The sequence below is a fragment of the Suricata suricatta genome, chromosome 15 (genome assembly GCF_006229205.1).
Source record: "Suricata suricatta isolate VVHF042 chromosome 15, meerkat_22Aug2017_6uvM2_HiC, whole genome shotgun sequence".
Lineage (NCBI taxonomy): Eukaryota > Metazoa > Chordata > Mammalia > Carnivora > Herpestidae > Suricata > Suricata suricatta.
In genome coordinates this window covers 67,400,412-67,422,988 of record NC_043714.1, presented here as the reverse complement: position 1 = coordinate 67,422,988, position 22,577 = coordinate 67,400,412, and the positions used below count along the sequence as shown (strand labels likewise).

The window sequence follows — 22,577 nt, the reverse complement described above, 5'->3', positions numbered from 1 at the left end:
CTGAAGGGTCAATCATCACTTAATGTCATTCAATTTTCTATCATCCCAGATCCTCCAAAAACCCTTGAATTGTCACAGTGAAAGGAATCTCAAACCTGTTAGGCATGAGTGTATTATTTCTATATTTTTACCTGTTTAGGAAACAAATTTTCAAGGAAGAACGTGGACCTTTCAGCTCTTTCTGGCAGAGCTGAGCATTGGTTAGGATAGTGCCGATCAGTGAGCATCCATGGGGTGTCAGTTCTCTCCACAGGCTCCTATCTGTCTGTGGCCACCATCAATAAAGCCCTGTAAGCAGATCTGTACATTTGGGGCCCGGCTGGCGAGGCACGTGCCATGAAGCACCCCCTCCCCAATAATCGAACTCTTGTAAGCTGTGTTGAATGAGATTCTTTCTCCCAGGAGAAGTATATGTTTGTTTGTTGGCATGGTCCTAAATGACTTAAAGAAAAATGCCGGAAACCAGTACCGCGCTCTTCCCTGAAAGGAACATTGGCCCTTTGTTCGAGAAACGCATTTGCAGAACGGCTTCTGAGTAAGTCCTTGGAATTCCTCATGGTTTATATGTCTTTGTAACCTCCTGGCATTGAAGAACGGAGGTTTTTCTTTTGCTTTTTTCTCCCCAATGAATCCAACATTGTATTGAACACACTCTCACTCAATTTTGATAAAACCAACAACTCACGAAGCCAACTTGAGGGGAAAGAGTCAGAGCACGAGTAAAATTCACTATCGTTGGAGGCTGTTTAGTGTTAAAAGGTTAGAACTGTGGGTACTGAGCCTGGAGCCCCGCTGTTCTCCTATGTCCTCTTTGTTCTGGAATAGCATCACATTTGTCTTTCAACCGCGCTGCTTTGCAGATGGACACTGGTTCAGAGTATTTTCTCAGGCACCTGTACGCTTGCCTTTTGTTTTTCTCAACAGGTCTGTGGGCTGACTTGGAGAGAGGCAATGTGGGACAGCCCCAGGAGCCTAGGGCTTCATGGGAAATGGGGGCAGTTATAAACCTGGCTTCCTTGGCTTCTCTCTCTGATTGTGTTTTAGGGGCAGTTCTTCATCCCTCCAAACCTCACTTTCCTCCATCTGCAGAATGGAAATAATGTGGCTGTTTATTCTGCAGGGTTGTGATGAAGATTAAAGAAGATGAGGTGAGTTGCTTAAAACACAGTCACAACAGAGGCATTTAACTTGCTTTGCAAAGTACAGATCCTGGGGCACCTGGGTGGCTCAGTCGGTTAGGCCTCCGACTTTGGCTCAGGTCAGATCTCACGTTTGTGGGTTCAAGCCCTGCGTCAGGCTCTGTGCTGACAGCTCAGAGCCTGGAGGCTGCTTCCGGTTCTGTGTCTCCTTCTCTCTCTGCCCCTCCCCCTCTCATGCTCTGTCTCTCTCTGTATCAAAAATAAATAAACATTTAAAAAATTTTTTAAAAAAAGAAAGAAAAGTACTGATCCTGACTCCTAAGGAAGTTAATAGACAAGGTGGCTTAGTCTGCTCCAGCCGCTGTTACAAAGCACCACAGGCTGTGTTGCTGAAATGACAGGAATTTATCTTCACAGTTCTGGAGGTGCAAGTCCAAGATCAAGGTGTTGCAGAGTTGCTTTCTTCTGAGGCCCCTCTCCCTGGCTTGTAGTTGGCTGTCTTCTCCTTCTGTGCTCACGTGGTTTCCCCTCTCTGTGTCTGGGTCGGCTCTGCTCTTATAAGGTCACCAGTTGTACTGGGGTTAGGTCCCACCCTGATCACCTCAGTGTAGCTTAATTAGCTCTTGAAAGACCCCATCTCCACATTCTGAGGTCTGGGGGTTATGGCTTCAACATACACATTTTATGGGGACACAGCACAGCCTGTAATGCGAGAGGAGTGAGGTTGACACCAGTGAGACTCTGTGGCTGATTCAGCATAGAAAGGGCAGTTAGTCCCCCATTCTCCCTTCTCCAGATTCTCTGGGTGGCGAGCATAAGATAGCACTTGATTATTCCCCCCTACTTTTTGTTTGGTCTGAGTCCCATTCTCTGCTTCATTATCCAAACCAGGCAGAAAGCCTGTTCTGGTCAGAATGTTTCTGCCACGTGTGGCTCCCAGCTCTCGTATCAGCTTGGTGAGTACATGACAAATGCTTAGAGTTTGTTTATTGCATTTACTATGTATCTTGGAATATACAGCATTGTGTGCCTAGAATATAGCTAGGTTTTCAGTAAATGTTCATGCGTTTTTTTCAGCAAACATGTAACTGAGCCTGAATAATATAGTCTTTGCTCCTGAGGAGCTCATTCTCCACTGGGGAACAGACTAAAAAATGTTGTTTCAGATTAATAAACCAAATTACACTGAAGTGGGACAGAGGTCATAGAGAGAGCCTACAGGAGCATAGACAGGATGGGGGTTGAGGTTTGGGAGGGGACACAGGTGCTCTAGGAAGGCTAGAATTCTGGAGTCTTGCTACTAAAAGCATGTTGCACAGGTCAGCCTCATAGCATCACCCAGGACCTTGTTGTAAATGCTGAGTCAGACTCACCCTCTGACTGTGGAATCAGAACCTGCTCTGCTCCTGGACCTGCAGCCCAGACATAGAAACTACCGTGCCCACGCAGGATTGAACGTAAATGAGCACCGGTATAGCCGTTCTGGAAAATATGGAGGATCCTCAAGAAATTAAAAACAGGGCTACCCTGTGACCCAGCAATTGCACTACTAAGTATTTATCCAAAGGATACAAAAATGCTGATTCAAAGGGGCACATGCACCCCAATATTTATAGCAGCGCTATCAACAGTAGGTGCATTATGGAAAGAGCCCAAATGTCCATGGACTGAGGGATGGATAAAGAAGATGTGGTGTGTATATATATATACATATATATATACAATGGGATACTACTCAGCAATAAAAAAGAATGAAATCTTGCCATTTGCAACAATGTGGGTGGTACTAGAGTGTAATATGCTAATAAGCAAAATAAGTCAGTCAGAGAAAGATAAATATCATATGATTTCACTCATATGTAAAGTTTAAGAAACACAACAGAATACCATAGGGGAAGAGAAGAAAAAAGAAGATAAAAACAGAGAGAGGCAAACCATAATAGAGTCTTAAAAACAGAGAACAAATTGAGGGTTACTGGAGGGAAGGAAGGTGGGGGGCTGGGCTAAATGGGTGATGGACACTTGTTGGGATGAGCACTGGGTGTTATATGTCAGGAATGAATTACTAAATTCTACTTCTGAAACCATCATTACACTATATGTTAACTAACTTGGATTTAAATACAATCAAAAATACTATGAGACATTATGGAGAGTTCTCTAAAATTGAAAAAATACAGAATGTAAATGAGTAAAATAGGTGAGTGTAAGGAAAATCACAAAGCTCTTCATCTATGTTTTGTTTGCCCATGCTTTTCCTGGAGCTTTGGTGTGGCAGAGACTGACAGCAACAAAACTGAGTACCCTCCTCTCGAGGTATTGTCAGAGGTGGCCATCCGGTTGAAATGTACATTTTCCCGACCACCTGGCATCTTGCGGGGTCATGTGACTTGTTCTTACCAATCAGAATACACCAATGAGGTATGTGAGGACATGACAAAGTCCTCTCCAGGCTGGGATTTTTAGTAAGCAGATAAGGATTTTCTGCTCTCCTTTTCCCGTTCTCTGGCTCAGACCAAATCTCAGAGCCCTAAGTGATGGTTGAACCATAAGATGGAAGGAGCTTGGGTCCCGAAATCACCATCTGGAGGAAAGCCAGCACCACTGACTGTCACAAGACCATGAAATAAATGTTTATTGCATTATGTCACACACATTTGGGGCTTTATTAATTACAGCAGCTAGTGTTACCCTAAAACACATGGACGGAATGTTCATTATCAGGACAATAACAACCAGAACTGACTGAGTGGCAGTGTTCATGAGGCAATAGAGGGTGGTAGAGACTGTGGTGAATGGAAGGATCCTGCTTGCCCTGAAAAGGAGGAAGTCTCTTTCCAGCTCCACCTGATTGCTGCCTCACGCACAGATAGCCTTATTATTGTCAGAACTTCCAATTTTAAAATCCTGGATTTTTTTTTTTAAAGCAATGTGCCAACTAAAACATATCTGTGGACTCAATCTGGCGAATTGGCAGTCTGATGGCAGCGTCCTAACTGGGAGATGTCTTATCTCCCTGCCTCTTCCCTCCCTGTCGCCACCTCCAATCATTTTGCAGATGCAGAAGCTGCGAAGGTTTCTGGAATAATACATTGTTCCCAGTAACACACATGGAATATTCATTGTAAAATTGGTCAAGTAAAGGATTGCTGCTTCCGGGCACTGGCGCGGGAATAGGATCACTGTTGTTCCCCCATCACTATCCCTTCTACCAGTATGTGCAGCTGCTGCTCTAATGTAACTGGTGCTACTGCTGCCACTATCCCTTCTACCAGTATGTGCAGCTGCTGCTCTAACGTAACTGGTGCTACTGCTGCGCCCTCCAAAGCCAGTTGATCTGTTTGTTTTCATTTAATTTTTCCAACAGCCCGTGAGGTACCATCAGCATCTTCATTCTACCAGAGGAAAAATAGGGCACAGAGAGGTGGCTTGCTAAAGGTCACTTGGCTGGTAGTTCTAGGTCAGCCTTGCTACGGGAGTCTGGGGATTTTTCTAGACTCCCTTACGTTGTCAGCCACAGCCAAGATGAAGACATCGGAGATGCTTGGGTTCAGACTGTTCTATTGAAGAAGGCCAGGGTCAGGCTGGTAACAAACTCCCATTTTTGGTGTGAAAGGGCCTTTGGATGTTGAGTGTGAGAAGGAGGGATCTGAAGTGACAGAGAGGGGATGATTACTTCCTCCTTCTCCTTACCTGTGGGGAGATGGGGGTGCAGCACATGGCTTCTCGGCTGGTGGGTGTTATGTTCCCTCTCTGTCACTTAGCAGAGAAAAGATGTCTTTTAGGGGGTCCTGAGGATTTGTGGAACTATTGGTGTAGATCTCTATAACATTTTAGCCGTGTGGCCATATGCACGTCACCTTACTTTTTTGAGGCTTGGTTTCCTCAGTTGTAAAACGAAGAGACTAGAACAACACCCACGGTGGAGCATACTCTTCGAGCTCTGGGAGGTTACAACTGGCGAGGGCTGTGCCAGGCACAGAGTAGGTCCACTGTCAATGGTGAGCGAAGGAGCCAGCAGCTCTGAAAGCATTTTGTAGATGGACTTGAATGAGCTGCACACACCCGACTGATCATAATTCTCCATGGGCTGGGGCCTCTGCCAGCTTGTCCATGAATCTGTCCCCAAACTACCAGTCCTGGGCTGTGGATGCATTTCTGGATGTCCAGAGGCCGGCTTTGCAAAGAGGAGCAAACAACACCATCTATTCACAGCCTCTTGGGCTCCTCCTGCCAGAGCCCATGAGGGGTTTGGATTCAGGCAGCTATTGAAGGGAAGCCACAAAGACACGTTTTCTCCCCTGTGGCCTGGAGTGAAGACAGAGCGGCCCAGGCACAAGAAGACGGTTGTTTTGCATCCGCCGGCAGCCGGCAAATTCTGTCAAAGCAGCCGAAGGGGAGAAGTCGTCAAAACACCCAGAAAAAACAAGAGCTCTGGCGCAGGCAGGAGATAAAAGATAAGGAGGCCGGCCGCCGAGCCACACAGGCCCCCTTCACTGAGCGCTGGCAGCCACGATCCGGCCATTGTCTGCATCCGCGGGCTCTGATGATGGAGGCTTTCTTAGTTTTTCTCTTAAAGAAAGAATTATTTCAGAGGAAAGAGAGTTTGTGCTGTATGAACAGTGACTGCCAAGTGAAATCTTTGGTTGTTAAAATCAGGAGGCTCAGATTCAAACTGGCCCTTTGTCCCTGGTGGTGGAGAAGGTGGGCGGAGTGCCCCCTCCATTTCAGCGCTGGCTCCCTTCCTGGCTTTGCTGCACTACTGTCGCCCTTGCTGTTGATTCTGCTGTTACAAAATGGAGGCCAACCGTGTCACTGGCTGTCCCTGCCCTGTCCAGACTCTGCTCCTGTCCCCAGAGCTTGTAGCCACCCACTTCTCTTCATACCCTGTCATCTTCCTTGCCTTTGTTTATATTCTCCCTCTGCCCTTGCCTGGAGGGAGTGACCCTCCTTCAGATTAGTGAAGAGAGGGCAGAACCAGGGCATTTATCTTAAATGTGAATGTGCCTACGACCCTACAAGTGTCCATATCGAGGCCTTGGGGGAGGGGGCTGATGGGAATCACATGGGTGGTGGCGGGGGGGGGGGGGGGGAACTAATAATGGATTCTTCCCAAGAAATTCCTGGGGGATGATACTCCTGTCCCCACAATTGCACCTTCCATGCTGGCTGTTGCTGTTGGTTTGGATTGAGTTTGTGCAGAGGTGATGCTATTTAGAATAGCTTGGTCCCATTGCTTTTCAACAAGCACTTGATGAAGGTATGCTGTGTGCACCATCATCAACCAGGTGATAAACAGCAAGCTGCTAGCCATCTGCAGAGAGGATTGGAGGTGGAGCCAGCCCTGTAGACCCATAAATGGGACCTCAGCCCTCATAGACTGAGGCCAACCCAGCTGCCAAGAGGGGCTGGTAGAAAAGAAATGGTTACACATTCAGAGGCAGTGAGAAGGCTCCCTCCCAGGAAGCAAGGAGATCGGATGGTTCCATCGTGTTTCCCAGTTTATGGAGACTCAACACCCTCAGACCTAATTCTTCCAGGATGTGATGGTGGAGTTTTTGGATCCCGCTGAAATAAAGCTCTTACTTTAAATCAATAAGCAGAACTTACTTTGAGACTGACACTGTGCTAGTCACTTTTATAATTAGCATTCTATATAATCCTCAGCATAAATTTCCCAAACAGATATTCTGATCTTCATTTAACAGATGAGGAAATCGAATCTCAAAGCAGCTGAATAATCAGCCTTAGGATCACAGGGACACCAAATGGCTTAGTCAGGATTTGAACCCAATTCTGTGCACTTCCAAGTCCTGTGTTCCTTTTCCTTCTTTAAGACAAAATCCATCAATGCAACACACTTACATGTTATTTGTAAAGCTGTATACTAAATTTATTATTTATACTTCAGCTCCTTCATTTTCAGTGTTGCCCCGATTTCTCCCTTCACACAGAATCTGGCTTTGTTCATCAGGTTGAGGTCGAGTAAGTCAGGCAGAAGTTAGAGTGATTTAACTTTTGTGCTCAGAAGGCTCTGGAATAGCTAGTTGTAAATTTCTTCCCATCCCTTTCCCCTCAGTCCTCTTTGGCAAATAAAAGGATTGCAACCTGACCCTGCCTCTTGTGCTTTGATTCTCATTGCATTCTTTTTGGATTAAGAGTGTCTGGTTTCCTTGGGAGGGATAAAATATGGCCATCTAAGTGAGGGAAGTACAAGCCCCGCCAGTAAACTCCTTAATGGGAGTTTTTATGGGATGTATTTTCACCTCATTGAGCTTTTTATTTCACTAAGATTCTTTCATCCACCCGAGCAGGTGAAGAAAATGGGAAAATGAAGGCAGAGAAAAGAAGAGCTTTAGGAACTTGAAAAAGAAGAGAAAACCAGAAGAAGCTGTTCCCCACATTGTTTACTTATGAAGTCTAACAAGCCCGCAGACTAGGAACAGAAGGGTAAAAATGTTTATCCTTGATTAGCAGTGTGCCTGTAAAATAGGTTGTTTATTAGGAGAGCCAGCCCATTAAGTAGACATTTTACTTGTTTTCTGCATCACCATTCATTCACCCAAAAGTTTGAGCATCCCTACTAGAGGCCCTATCTTTAACATGAGCAGAACCTGCATGTGACCAATTAATCAAAGATTTTAATTGAAGGGAATGATTTAAAAAATACATGTATCATTAATTTTTTGGTTTGGTTTTACTTAAAGCTTAGATCAGCATATGCATTCATCTGTCTTTTGCTGCAAGGCATTTGTGGGTTGGTTTTCATCTTTCGTGCAAAAAAAAAAAAAAAAGCCCAAACCACGCCTATTAAGCATCAACCCTATTTTTGAGTTCCAGTTTCTTTAAAGTGGATCAGGAGCTTAGAGATATTTTTGAAGCAGTTTGATTTCAGACTTCTGCAGTTTCTTCCCCAATATTTTATGGTTGTTTTGTCCATAATTAATTTCAATGAAGGATTCTTAATATCAACCACCTTTATCAGTTTTTTCCCCAAAATTCAATTTAGTTTTTGCAGAAACAGTAATATTTTTTAAATACTTGGTCTGCACCAGATTATAGATTATTTCACTAAGTGGCATACATATTATTAGCTGCCTTGGAGGGCTCATGCTTCCCTGTTACTGTTCAGTGCTTGACCTGAATTCACTAATTAATCATTACAACCAGCCTGTAAGGCCAGTAATGTAATTATCCCCATTTCCCAGGGGAGATAATGACATGAACTGGTTTGAGAAAGATACACTAATGACTCCTGATGAACCCATATCTCAACAAATGGGTTCAGAAGTGTGTGATATGATAGCAGGTAGCCTACTAGCTGTAGCTCTTGGGTTTGGGCGTCGGCCACTGTGTGTGCACAAGCCAAGGGGAAGCCAGTGAATCTGAACTAAGGAGGTGCAGTCAAGGGGGGCCTGGGTGGCTCAGTTGATTAAGCACCTGACTTCAGCTTCGGTTGTGACCTCATGGTCCGTGGGTTTGAGTCTCCCATCAGGCTCTGTGCTGACAGCTTGGGGCCTGGAGCCTGCTTCAGATTCTGTGTCTCCCTCTCTCTCTGCCCCTTAAATAAATGTTAAGAAAAAAAAGGAAAGTGCGGTTAAGAGGACTCCTACTTTAACGGTGGAGAGGCTGGAGTAACGGAAAGAACATGCATTTTGAGGTCAAACCAATTTGAGTTTGAATAATAGTGCTGGCAATGACTAGCTACTTCCCTCCCTGTTTTTGGATGGATCAGCCCCATCCATAAAACAGGAATAACTGCAATTTATTGGGTTTTTTTTTTCTTTTATTGATTTCTTCAGCAAGGTTTTCTTTTTTCTTTTTTGTTTTTAAGAAGCCTTTCCTAGTTTCCCTCAGAAAGTCTTTTTTAATTCTGGTACGGTTAACATACAGTGTTCTATTACTTTCAGGGGTCCCATCCAGTGATTCAAGAGTTTCCTGTGTTACTCAGTGCTCCTCAAGAGAACGCACTCTTAATCCCCTTCACCCATCACTTCCGCTTCCTCGCCCACTTCCGCTCTGGTAACCACCAGTTTGTTCTCTGTAGTTAAGAGTCTATTTCTTGGTTTGTCTCTCTCCTTTCCCCCATTGTTTGTTTCTTAAATTGCGCATACAAGTGAAATCATATGGTATTTGTCTTTCCTTGACAGACTTCTTTCTATTATACTTTATAAAGCATTGTACTCTAAAGCTTCACCCAAGTCATTGCAAATGGCAAGATTTCTTTTTTCTTTTTTAATTTTTTTAATGTTTTATTTATTTTTGATACAGAGATAGACAGAGCATGAGAGGGGGAGGGGCAGAGAGAGAAGGAGACACAGAACCAGAAGCAGGCTCCAGGCTCTGAGCTAGCTGTCAGCACAGAGCCTGATGTGGGGCTTGAACCCACCAACATGAGATCTGACCTGAGCCAAAGTCGGAGGCTTAAGCGACTGAGTCACCCAGGCGCCCTGCAAATGGCAAGATTTCATTATTTTTCATGGCTGAGTTATATAGACCACGTCTTCTTTGCCCCCTCATAGATTGATGGCCATTGGGCCACTTCCATAGCTTGGCTATTGTAAATAATGCTGCAAGAAATATAGGGGAACATATATATTTTTGAATTAGCGTTTTTGTATTTTTTGGGTAAATACCCAGTTGTAGAATTACAGGATCATCTGATAAGTCTATTTTTAATTTTTGAGGAACCTCCGCACTGTTTGCCACAGCGGCTGCCCCCGTTTGCATTCCGGTCAGCAGTGCACAAGTCTTCTTTTTTCTCCACATCCTTGTCACCATTTGTTGATCCTTGTTTTTTTGAATTTAGCCATTCTAATAGGTGTGAAGTGATATCTTATTGTAATTTTGATTTGCATTTCCCTGATGATTAGTGATGTGGAGCATCTTTTCTTGTGTCTGTTAGCCATCTGGATGTTTTCTTTGGAGACATGTCTATTCATTTCTTCTGCCCATTTTTATTGAATTATTTGTCTTTTAGTGTTGAGTTGTGTAATTTCTTTATATATTTTGGATACTAACCTTTTATTAGATGTATCATTTGCAGATATCTTCTACTACTTGGTAGGATGCCTTTTGTTGTTGTTGGTGGTGGTGGTGGTAGTGGTGGTGGCGGTGGTGGTGGTGGCGGTGGCGGCGGCGGTGGTGTGCAGAAGCTTTTTATTTTGATGTAGTCCCAGTATTTGCTTTTGTTTCCCTTGCCTCAGGAGACATATCTAGAAAAATGTTGCTATGCCCAATGTCAGAGAGATTACTGCCTGTGCTCTCTTCTAGAATTTTTATTTTTCAGGTCTCATATTTAGGTCCTTCATCCATTTTGAGTTTATTTTTGTGTATGGTGTACAAAAGTGGTCCAGTTTCATTCTTTTGCATATAGCTTTCCAGTTTTCCCAACATTATTTGTTGAAGAGACTGTCTTTCCCATTGCATATTCCTGTCTCCTTTGTCAAAAATTAATTGACCACATAGAGTTGTGGGCTTATTTCTGGGCTATCTATTCTGTTCTATTGATTTATGTGTCTATTTTTGTGCTAGTACTATACTGTTTTAATTACTATGGCTTTGTAGTATTATCTTGATATCTGGATTGTGATACCTCCAGTTTTGTTCTTTTTCAAGATTGCTTTGGCTATTTGGCATCTTATGTGGTTCCAGAAAAATTTAAGATTATTTGTTCTAGTTCTGTGAAAATGCCGTTGGTATTTTGATAGGGATTGCAGTAAATTTGTAGGTTGCTTTAGATAATATGAATTTTTTTTATTTTTATTAAAAATTTTTAAATGCTTATATATTTTGAGAAAGAGAGACAAAGTGTGAGTTGGGGAGGGGCAGAGAGAGGGAGACATAGAATCCAAAGCAGGCTCCAGGCTCTGAGCTGTCAGCACAAGAGCCTGACATGGGGCTGAGAGCCATGAGCTGCAAGATCACGCATGACCTGAGCCAAAGTCGGACACTTAACAAACTGAATCACCCAGGTGCCCTGATTATATGAATATTTTAACTATTTATTTTTCTTACCATGGAATGTCTTGCCAGTTGCTTGTGTTGTTTTCAGTTTCTTTCATCAAATTTTATAGCTTGCAGAGTACAGGTCTTTTACCTCCTTTGTTAAATTCATTCCTACATATTTTTGGTGCAATTTTAAGTGAGGTCGCTTTTGAATTTCTCATTTGCTACTTCATTATTAGTGTATAGAAATGCAACAGATTTCTGTATTTTGGTTTTTAAAAAATTTTTTTATGTTTATTTATTATTGAGACAGAAACAGAGCATGAGTGGGAGAGGGGCAGAGAGAGGGGGAGACACAGAATTTGAAGCAGGCTTCATGCACGCTCTGAGCTGAGCCTGATGCAGGGCTCAAACCCACAAACCGTGAGATCATGACCTGAGCTGAAGTCTGACTCTTAACCAACTGAGCCACCCAGGTGCCACTCTGTATTTTGGTTTTGAATCTTGTGACCTTACTGAACTCATCTATCAGTTTTTTGGTGGCCTTTAGGGTTTTCTATATAGTATATCATGTCATCTGCAAATAGTTAAAGTTTTACTTCTTCCTTACAGATTTGGATGCCTTTTATTTCTTTTTTGTTGTCTGATTGTTGTGGTTAAGACTTCCAATATTATGTTGAATAGAAGTGGTGAGAGTGGATATTTTTGTCTTGTTCCCAACCTTAGGGGAAAAGCTCATGGATTTTTGTCATCAAGTATGATGTTCATTGTGGGTTTTTCTTATAAGGCGTTTATTAGGTTGAGGTGTGTTCCCTTTAATCCTACTTTGTTGAGGGCTTTTATTATGAATGGTTCTTGTACTTTATCAAATGCTTTTTCTACATCTATTGATGTGATCATATGGTTTTTACCTTTCTCCTATTCAAGTGATATGTGAAATTGGTTTATGAATATTGAACCACCTTTTCATCCCAGGAATAAGTCTCACTTGATTGTGGTGAATAAATTTTTAAAATTTATTGTTAGATTTGGTTTGCTATTATTTTGTTGAGGATTTTTGCATCTGTGTTCATCAGGAATATTGGCCTGTGGTTCTCTCTCTCTCTCTCTCTCTCTTTTTTGTAGTGTCTTTATGTGGTTTTGGTATCAGGATAATGCTGGCCTTGCAGAATGAGTTTGGAAGCTTTCTGTCTTCTCTTGTTTGGAATAGTTTGAGAGGAATAGGTGTTAAGTCTTTTAATGTTTCGTAGAATTCACCTGTGAAGCCATCTGGTTCTGGACTTTTGTTTGTTGGGAGTTTTTTGATTATTGATTCAATTTCATTGCTGGTAATTGGTATGTTCAAATTTTCTGTTGTTTTGTATTTTTCTGCTTCAGTTTTGGTAGGTAATGTATTTCTAGGAATTTATCCATTTCTTCAAGGTTGTTCAATTTATTAAGATAAAAATTTTCATCATGTTCTAATTCTTTGTATCTCTGTGGTATTGGTTGTTATTTCCTTCTCTTTCAGAAAGCTTTTCTTTTTTTTTAAATTGTTTTTTACATATATTTATTTTTTAGAGACAGAGAGAAACAGAGCACAAGTGTAGGAAGGGCAAGAGAGAAGGAGACACAGAATCCGAAGCAGGCTCCAGGCTCTGAGCTGTCAGCACAGACCCTGACATGGGGCTCAAACTCACAAATCACGAGATCATGACCTGAGCCGAAGTTGGATGCTTAACTGATTGAGCCACCTAGGCACCCCTCAACAAGCATTTCATAAGCATCTTCTAATGTGGCAGGCACTGAATAAGGTTCTGTTAATTGAGAACCAGAAGTTTCCCTACATCCATGGAACATACATCTAAGGTACAGAGAATAACTTGGGTAAAATGGTAGAGACATGCAGCATATGAGGATTCACTTATCCAGCCATTCATTTACCCATTCACATATGTGGTCAAGTAATATTTACTGAAGTCTCACTATGGCCCAGGCATCATGCAGTGATGAATAGGATAACATGGACAATTAGAGAAGACAACACAGCATCAGTGGTTTAAGATGAAGAGTCGATACTCCAATAGCTCCCAGAATCTCAGTCTAGTTTGGAAAGTCACTGATTAAATCTTGTAGTACAGTAAGCACTCTTATATCAAAGGAAAAAGCTATGGGAGCTCAGAGCAGGGAGAGATAGGCATATGTGGATATGAAATGGTTGAAGATTTCATGTCAGACCAAAAAAAAAAAAAAAAAAAACCAGACTCCAGTGGGCATATTAGCTGTCACAGGGCTCCACAGCACAACTCTAGGAGGTGCTTTTAGGAGGCTGTGATATAAATGGTGGCCCCTAAAATTGTGCAGTGTGCAACCTTCAAATCCACACCCTGAGGTCCTACCAGAAGCTTTGGAGATATTGATTTTGCTTACTATTGTTTTATATTGAATTATTAAAGGTGGGGGGGATGATGCTGCAAACATGATCTCTTTGGAGTTAAGGACCTCTAGAGGAATCATTCTGGTCCATTAAGTTAGATGGCAAAGGAAATAACTATAACTGGGCCAGTGATTGCTATCATCAAGGAGAGCATATGATGCCATGTAGGAGTGGATTCAGTTTTGAGGGGCCTAAAGCTTAAATACATTTGGTGCATTTGCTAAAAATGAAAAACAGAATTACTTAGGAAACCAAATATTCATCTGGCATGAGAAGAAATATTACAACAAGTTATAATTGTTCAGTTGTAGTGCATAATGTCAGGAAGCTGGCCATATTTCCTCCACACTTGCTATTCCAGAAATGCCTCAGGTTCCTAATGCAAGCACTTGACAACTCTTCTCCCAAGACCTATGACTGGGGTAGTGGGGACAAAGCATGGCGGAATTAGTGCCTTCAGGGGCCAGGTGTCCTTAGATGGTGGAGGACAAATACGTTGTTGGAGGATAAACACTTGGTTGGGTGGGGAACTCCCAAGATGCCTTCCACACAAACTCTCAGAGTTGCCTTGAAGGATTGAACCTCACTTATGCAGGGCTGCAACCCATCCATTGGCTTGCTTCCCTTCTTTCCCAGTCCCCCAGTCCCCTGTGGCCGCCTCCTGGTCATGCCCACCTACGTAACTTGTGAGGCTCAGGACAAATTGAAATTGCAGGGCCCCTTATTGAAAAATTGTTACATGTTTCAAGATGGCAATGGCAGTTAGACCGAACACAAGACCCTTCAGAACACAAGACCCTTCAGAACACAAGCCCTGTGTGATCACAGGCCTATAAAGCAGGTACTGGTCCTTGGTGGCTTCCTCTCCCAATTGAACTACTTGCGTACTTACCCTACCTTAGGATTTGCATCTGGAAAACCCAAACTGTGATATAGAGACATTTCACAAATATCTGAGAAGGAAGACAAAGTTACATTTTATTAATTAAATGTCTAATTTGTCTTTAATATTTTTCCTAATTTTTGGTTACTCTTTTTTATTTCTTCCATATGGCAGTGGTTTTGTGATATTTCTTGTAAAGAGAGTGAAAAGATAATTCAGTCTTCTAACATGGTTGCACTAAAGATTTGTAAAGCTACTGGTAGTTTAGAAAAGTTACAACTCCATAGTCCACTGTTAATAAATAATGTCTTATGAAGTTCTGGGCTTCTTACCAAATTTTGGAGAATTCTCATCAAGTTTTCTTTGTACATGAGCAATCAGATATCAGGACGGTTCTTATACACTGGCTAATCTTCAAGCCTGTGTACATTTTTATTTTCTAGTGCTGCTATAACAAATTACCATAAACTTAGTGACCTAAAGCCACACAGATTTATTATCTTGCCTTTCTTTAAGTAGGAAGTTATTACTGCAGTAAATAATGGCATCAGCAGGGCTGTGTGCATTTCTGGAGGGTCTAGGTGAGAATCCATTTCCTTGCCTTCTCCAGCTTCTAGAGGACACTCTCATTCCTTAGCTGTGAGGTCTAACCTGCTATCAGTATCTTTAAAGCCCAAAATGTTCTATAGTCAAGTTTCCCTCTGACTCACTTATTTGTCTCCTTCTTTCAGTTTAAAAAACCCTTGTGAGTATTTGGGCCACCCAGATAATTCAGGATAATCTCGTCATCTCAAGGTCTGTGCCCTTAATCACATCTGCAAAGACCGTTTTGCCGTACAAGGTAACATATTTATAGGTTCCAGGAAATTAGGTATCTTTTGGAGGAGGGGAGCTATTATTCTGTTTTCCTTAACAGCATTATGAACAGATTTGTCTTCCATATTTTGTCTAGTTATGTACTGTGACTTTTTTGTTGTCTTTGTCAATGTCAGTTAAATTAACAAGAAACTTAAATATTTTTACTACGGGTTCATAAGATTCACTCCCTTTCATTATTTGGACTATCATATTATCTGAGAACCTATTCATTACTCTATTTAAAATTGCTTCTCTTAGTGAATTACCACTTTTGGTATGGTCTAATTTTTTTTTTCTTGGTAATTTGCTTCTTGAGGTCAGGATAATTTCTATTGATTTTATTAATTTTCTATATTGCTTTTATTCCATATTTATTTTTTATCTGGTCTTTCTCTTCATTATTTGATACATAAAGATGACAAAGAGGCAACTTTATATATATTGACATAAAGACTCTTTCATTTCTGACTTATTTAGTGATAGAAAGTATCTCTCCATTTCACAGATTAAAGGATCCATTCCCAATTTACCTTTCCCAAAGGTGTTCTGAAATGCTAGCAGCCTCAGTAATTTTATTGACATAAAAAAAGGTATAATGGGAAGAGTTTCCTAACTGGTTCTAGTCAAAATATCTTATTTTTGCCAATTTTACAACAATGTGTGACCCTGTGAACACAGTGCTAGAGCTTCTGCCTGAAGCCTGGTAAGGGGCCTCTGGCTTAAGCTTCTGTTGTTTAATGTAATATGTCTTGTTTTATTTTTATTTACTTATTTATTTTGAGAGACAGCACGTGCGATGGGGAAGTGGCAGAGAGAGAGGACAGAGGATCCGCAGCGGGCTGTGCACTGACAGCAGTGCACCTAATGTGGGCTCAAACTCATGAATCCGTGAGATCATGACCTGAGCTGATGTCAGATGCTCAATGGACAGAGCCACCCAGGTGCACCTGTAAATATGCACTGGGCGCTGTGGAGCACTGTGAAAGGAAACCTGGCAGAGCCTTGAGGTGTCCAGGAATACTTAGCAGAGGAAGCCTGAGCTTAAACCAAGTCTTGAAGGACAGATGGAATTTAGCCAACCATAGAAAGAAAGGAAGGGTCTTCCAATGCAGTGGTCATGATTTGCCTCAGCATGGAAGTGTGAGATGGTGCAGGAAAATGTGAGTGGAGGAGGAGGAGAGAGAGCAGGATTCAGCCGGTGAGCGAGTGTGAGGAAGACCCTGGGGTTTATCCTGAGGGTGGGGGAGTCCCACCAACAGCTATAAACAGAGATGACAGAGGTTTGGGTCTGTGTGTTAGAGTCACTTGAGTCCTGTCTTGAAGAGAATTGGATGAGGGAGCAAGAGTGACTGCTTTAATCTTTTTTTTTTTTTTTAAGTAAATTCATAGCCCTTATTCCTCTAGAGGGCTACCCAGTAGAATTTTCTATGTTAATGGAAATGTGCTGTATCTGCAACTGCCCAATATGGCAGCACCAACTATATGTGGCCATTTTGTTTTTGAAATGTCACAAGTGTGACTGAGTGACTAAATTTTTAATTTTATTTAATTTTAATGAAAAAAATTAAATAGTCACACACATGGCTGGTGGCTATCATATGGAATAGCTCAGCTCTTGACCCACAAACTTCAAAGAAAGTGGGATAGACAGTCTCATCAGGTTAAACTTAATGAGAAGTTTCTATTCTCAAGGAATCATCCTAGGCTTTGAGGAAGAATGTGTGCAGTATATGACAGAGATGGACCTCAATTTCATGGACGTCATGATCAGAACAAGGCTTTGTGTTAAGAGAGTTGAGTGGGTACTGAGGAAATATTCAGGATATGCAAAACAAAGTGATAAGGATGGCTATTCATGGCAACACTGGTTGTAAATAATGTAAATGTGCAAATGTACAAGACTAAGAAAATGCGTCCATGCAGTGCAATAGCCCCAGCTACGCATGGGATGAAATAAATAATGCACAGTGTATTTGTTTTAATGCAAAATTATTTATGTCATAGTATCCAGTGGGAAAGCATATTATAAAATGGTTATAAAAATTTTAATGAAAATATGCTTGAGAAGGATCTGGAAGTAAATGCATAGACTACATATGTCCAGTGTGGTTATCTCAGAGTTTAAGGCAATCGCTTTTTTTGGTCTTCATTCCTTCCTTTTTTTGCCTTATTAATTATTACATATTTTTCTGTAATGAGTGTATATTACTATTATAATCAGAAAAAATAAGTAAACATGAAAAACAACTTATTTTAAAATTCTTATAGGAGTGACCTAGACAGCAAGACTGAGTGCAGTTCGGAGAGAAGGTTCTCTGATAGGCGAGGCATAGGCTTCGCAGGCCTTCGCACCAAAGATGAATCTTGAAAGCAAAGAAGGGGGTAGGAGCAGAAGGAGGGAGCAAACATTTCTTGAGCAGTTACTCTGTGCTGAGTGTTCATATGAATCCTCTCTTTTAATTCTCACCATAACCAGATATGGTAGATACCATTATCTTCCATTTCACAGATGAGGAAATAGAGGCTCTAAGTTAAAGGACCCTGGAGGCACAATCAGAAATCTTAAAGACAGAAGGCTGGGGATTTGAGTCTTGGTTTCACTTCTCACTAGCTGTTTCACAATGTGCAGGCTCTCATTTGTATATTGACTTGTGAAATATCCCTGCAGAGACTAGACTGTGAGCTCCCTGTGGGTAGGAGTTTTGTGTGATTAGTTCTTTAACAAAGAACCTGGCACACAACAGGCTGGCAATTAATGTTGACTGAATGAATATATCAGAGATCATTAATTCCTGTACATTTCTCCTCATAGAGAGTTGGGGGGTGACAGATGAGATGAGGCCTGACAGGACTTTGTAAACTGTAGAGTCATGTACCATGTTGGGGATTTTGATTTCTGGAGACTTTCCTTTATTGGTTTTTTTCAAGACAAATGACTTTTTTTCTTTCTTTCTTTCTTTTTTTTTTGAACTTCTGCTGATACTCCTGAAAAAGGAAATACATGGAATGTAGCAGGAAAGCACGAAGCACTTATTTGGTCCCAAACTAGGTTCCTTTTTTAAAAAAGTTTTTTAAATGTATATTTGTTTTTGAGAGAGAAAGAGAGACAGAGCACAAGTGGGGAAGGGGCAGAGAGAGAGGAAGACACAGAATCTGAAGCAGGCTCCAGGCTCTGAGCTGTCAGCACAGAACCTGATGCGGGGCTCAAACCCACAAACCATGAGATTATGACCTGAAGTCGGATGGCTTACTCGACTGAGCCACCCAGGTACCCCCAAACTAGGTTCTTAGCAGACATTTTTGATTCTTCATGGGAACATTAGAACTCATTAATGTATATTTTTCAAAATGTTTCTGACTCATCTTTTATTTTAGTCAAACTATAAGTTGAGACATGGGACATGAAATCTATGTATTATTAGTTACATAATCACTTATCATTAGTCCCTAACACAGATATTAGGAAATGTTGATTTTTCTATTTCTGTGGTCAAGTTAAAATAGACTGATTGTCCCCTTGCAAAACTAGGGGTGGGTGAAAGTACAGTTGAGTATGTTCTGGGTTTCCACAGGATGATGTTTATCTAAATGCTAATCACATTTAGAAAATTTTTAGTTTTATTTTTTTCTTTGATGTAGTGGCAAGAACATCTTCTCTGTGTCAGGTGGACTTGGTTCAAACTTGATCTGCATGACTTTGGACAAGCTTCTTGCCTGCCATCAGCCTCTATTTCTCTAGTTTATAAAATATAAACCATAATGCCAGTCTTGTGAAGGTTGGACTGTTGAGAGGTTAGGAGAGATGAACTGAAATCATGTATATAAGCTTTCCTGGCAGAGTGCTTGGGGTCTGTGAAGATTAAGTGTGATATGAAAGGCTCCTAATAAGGTGTAAGGTGCTGGTGATGATTCAGGTTATCACCAGTAGTGATTAGGAATGATGTTGCCAAATGTATAGTGACATCAGCAGCAGTATTAAGAATATTTCCGTGTTTTTATTTCAGCAAATTAGGCAAATCATGTTAAGCACAAAACATTGTGAAAACACAAACTGCGTGTTGTACAAATCTTTCAGCACTCTTGAATGAGGTTGCTTTATAAAACATTGGTTAAAAGTTTGTTGAAGATTTATTATAACACAAGAGTATAACACATAGACCCACAATTGTGTAGTGAATGACTCACATGAATGTAATGGTTTGTGATTAAATGATACCTAAATATAGATGATCTGATTACATGTGAAGCACGGGTGCCACAGATGACCTTCTACAGCCTCGTGGCACTTTTAGGTATGTTACACCATTCCTCACAGCCACATTACTGCAAAAGAGTAAAAGACACATTTGATCCTGTGTGTGTGTTTGTACATGTGGTTCCTTTTCTTTGCCAACATGCTTTGAAGTTCCATTGGGATTTGTGCCTTTACATCTGTACTCTTAGGACATCTTATGGTCTTCCTTTTCCTTTTTGTCAGTTGTGGAAATGTGGTATCATCGATGTGATATAGTGGAGAAAATATTAAATCCCAATAATCCAGGAGGGAAGCAGCAAGACTAGGGTGATGGGTGTACTTTCCAGGGGTCTGTGCAAGGCAGAGAGGGCCATGTTTTGGTAATATAGGCTTTGGAAGAGAGCATGATGAGATATTGACTTGACAAGATGGCAGAATCCCATGAGGTGGGAAATGATATTTCTCTGCTCTGACGCCCCAAGCCTTCAGTGTGGTTTCTCAAATCACCAGATATTTGGCTTCAGTGGATTTTTTTCTTGGTAATTGACAGAGAACATAATTGATGACAGGTGTAGAAGAGGGATGGGAGGTTGATGAGGGCAAGAGGAAGAGAATTTGGGGGATATCATAAGGAAGACTGTATTCAAATATATTTATATGTTGGAAGTGTTGGGGGAGGTTGACTCAGGTTTGCTGAAGTCAGCATTCCTAAGGGACGTCTTCATTATACTTTTTATAGTATTTTCAATTTATATACTGATTTTACATTCTGCCACAAAAACAATGTATTAGATCCATATTCCAGGGATTTCTTTGTTTATAATGCAAACAAGTAAACTGAAGCTTTTGTTTTTGATAAATTAAGATGTATACAGCAATCTCTAGAAAAACCACTAAGTTTTATATTTCCAAAACAGTGAAAAAAATCGTTAAAGTAATGGCAATGTACATTAGAAAATATTCACATAATGGAAAAGGAACCAGTAAGGAGGAATAGAAAAATAAAAAGGACATGAGATACATAGGAAACAATAAAATGTCACAGGGAATTTCAATTATATTACTAATATAAAATATGAATAAATTAAACAATCCAATCAGAAGGCAGGGGTGTCAGACTAGATAAAAAAGACTCCAACTAATATGCTGTCTACAAGAGACATGCTTTAGATTCAATGATACAAATAGATTGAAAGTAAAGGATGGAAAATATGTATTTCATACACAGTGATAGCAAGAAAGGTCGAGTGTCTATCAGACCAAATAGACTTTAAAAAGAAAAATGTTAGTGGACATGTAGAGAGGTATTTTATAATGAAAACTGGATTGATTCAATGGAAAGATAGCAATTCTAAAAATATATATATCTAAAAGAGAACATCAAAACATATGAAGCATAATTGACAGAATTGAGAAAATAAATAATTCAAAAATAATAATTGGGGAATTTAATACCTCACTTTATAATGGGTAAAACAAGAAGGCAGAAAATCAACAAGGAAATATAAGAAATAAACACTACTGTAAAGAAGTAGACTTAACAGACATCTATAGAACACTGAATATAATAGCAGAATATACAGGAGACATATTCTAGCCATAAAGAAATTCTCAATAAATTTAAAGAGACAGAAATAATACAAACTATGTTTTTCAACCACAATGGAATGAAATTAGAAATTAATAAAAGAAGGAAATTTGAGAAACTCACAAATATATGGAAATAACAACAGACTTCTAAAAACAAGAGTTAGGGGCGTCTGGGTAGCTCAGTCCGTTAAGCCTCTGACTTCGGTTCAGGTCAGATCTCACGTTCGTGGGTTCGAGCCCCTCATCAGGCTCTGTGCTGACAGCTAGCTCAGAGCCTGGAGCCTGCTTCCGGTTCTGTGTCTCCTTCTCTCTCTGCTCCTTCCCCTCTCATGCTCTATCTCTCTCTGTATAAAAAATAAATAAAAAATTAAAAAAAATTAAAAAAAATAAAAACAAGAGTTAAAGAAGAAATCAAAAGGGAAGTTATACAGTACTTTGAGTGAACTAAAACAAGAACACAACATATCAAACTCATGGGATCCAGCTAACGCAGTGCTTAGATGGAGATTTATAACTGTAAAATGCCTATATTAAAAAGATGAAAGATTTAAATCTAACCCTCCATGTTAAGAGACTGTGGAAAAAAAGAAACTAAAGCATGCAGAAGGATGGAAATAATAAAGATTAGAGTAGAAATCAAATAGAGAATAGAAAACACAGAGATTATCAGTGAAACCAAAAGCAGTGTTTTGGAAATATTAACACAAATGACAAATCTTTAGTTAGATTGAACAAGAAGAGTTGAAGGGTTAAATTACTAGAATCCTAAATCAAAGAGGGGATATTACTTCTGACTTTATTGAAGTAAAAATTATTGCATACTAAAAAAAAATTAGACAACTTGCATGGAATGGATATTCGTAAAAATACAGAAACTATTGAAACTGATGCAAAAAGAAATTGTTATTTTTAATAGACTTTTAACAAAGACATTAAGTTTAGTGATCAAAAAAACAACCCACCACTCAAAAACCAAGATAAACAACTCTGTTTAAAAAAGTAAGCAAAGGACTTGAATAGACATTTCTCTGAAGAATCTTCACGGATGACCAAGTATATGAAAAGAGAGAGACACAGAATCCAAGCAGGCTCTGGGCTCAGAGCTGTCAGCACAGACCCCGCAGTGGGGCTGGACCCTGAGAGAGGTTGTATGCTCTACTGACTGAGCCATCCAGGCACCCCAAAAGGCAAAATATTTAAATCATACATTTTGTGAAAATTAATAAAAGGAAATCTTCAGAGTGGAGGCCAGCTGGGGAGCTCTCGTGCCCTACCACTCCTCATCAATTGCAACACCCAATAGGAAGAGCTGGACTTTGCTCCCTGAAACTACTTTACTATCCCAGCAGGAGGACTTTCCACTTCCCTTGACAACAGCCTGGCCAATGAGAGACAGTCACCGCTCAGCCAATGAGAAGCCAACATACTTCGAGCTCGCAGTTTCTTCCAATAGGCTTCTTATTTATAACCGTCCCTCCCACCTCCCTCTTTTCCTCTATGATGGAGTGT

At 40.7% G+C, this 22,577-nt stretch overlaps 1 long non-coding RNA gene across 1 annotated transcript; it reads left to right on the top strand.

Annotated features, from left to right (window-relative positions):
* Positions 1-1,053: 1,053 nt before the first annotated feature.
* LOC115279152 lies at positions 1,054-9,189 on the top strand. Its single transcript, XR_003903251.1, has 3 exons — positions 1,054-1,148; positions 7,454-7,589; positions 9,050-9,189. It is a non-coding gene; the product is annotated as an uncharacterized LOC115279152 (long non-coding RNA).
* The last annotated feature ends 13,388 nt before the right edge of the window (positions 9,190-22,577 follow it).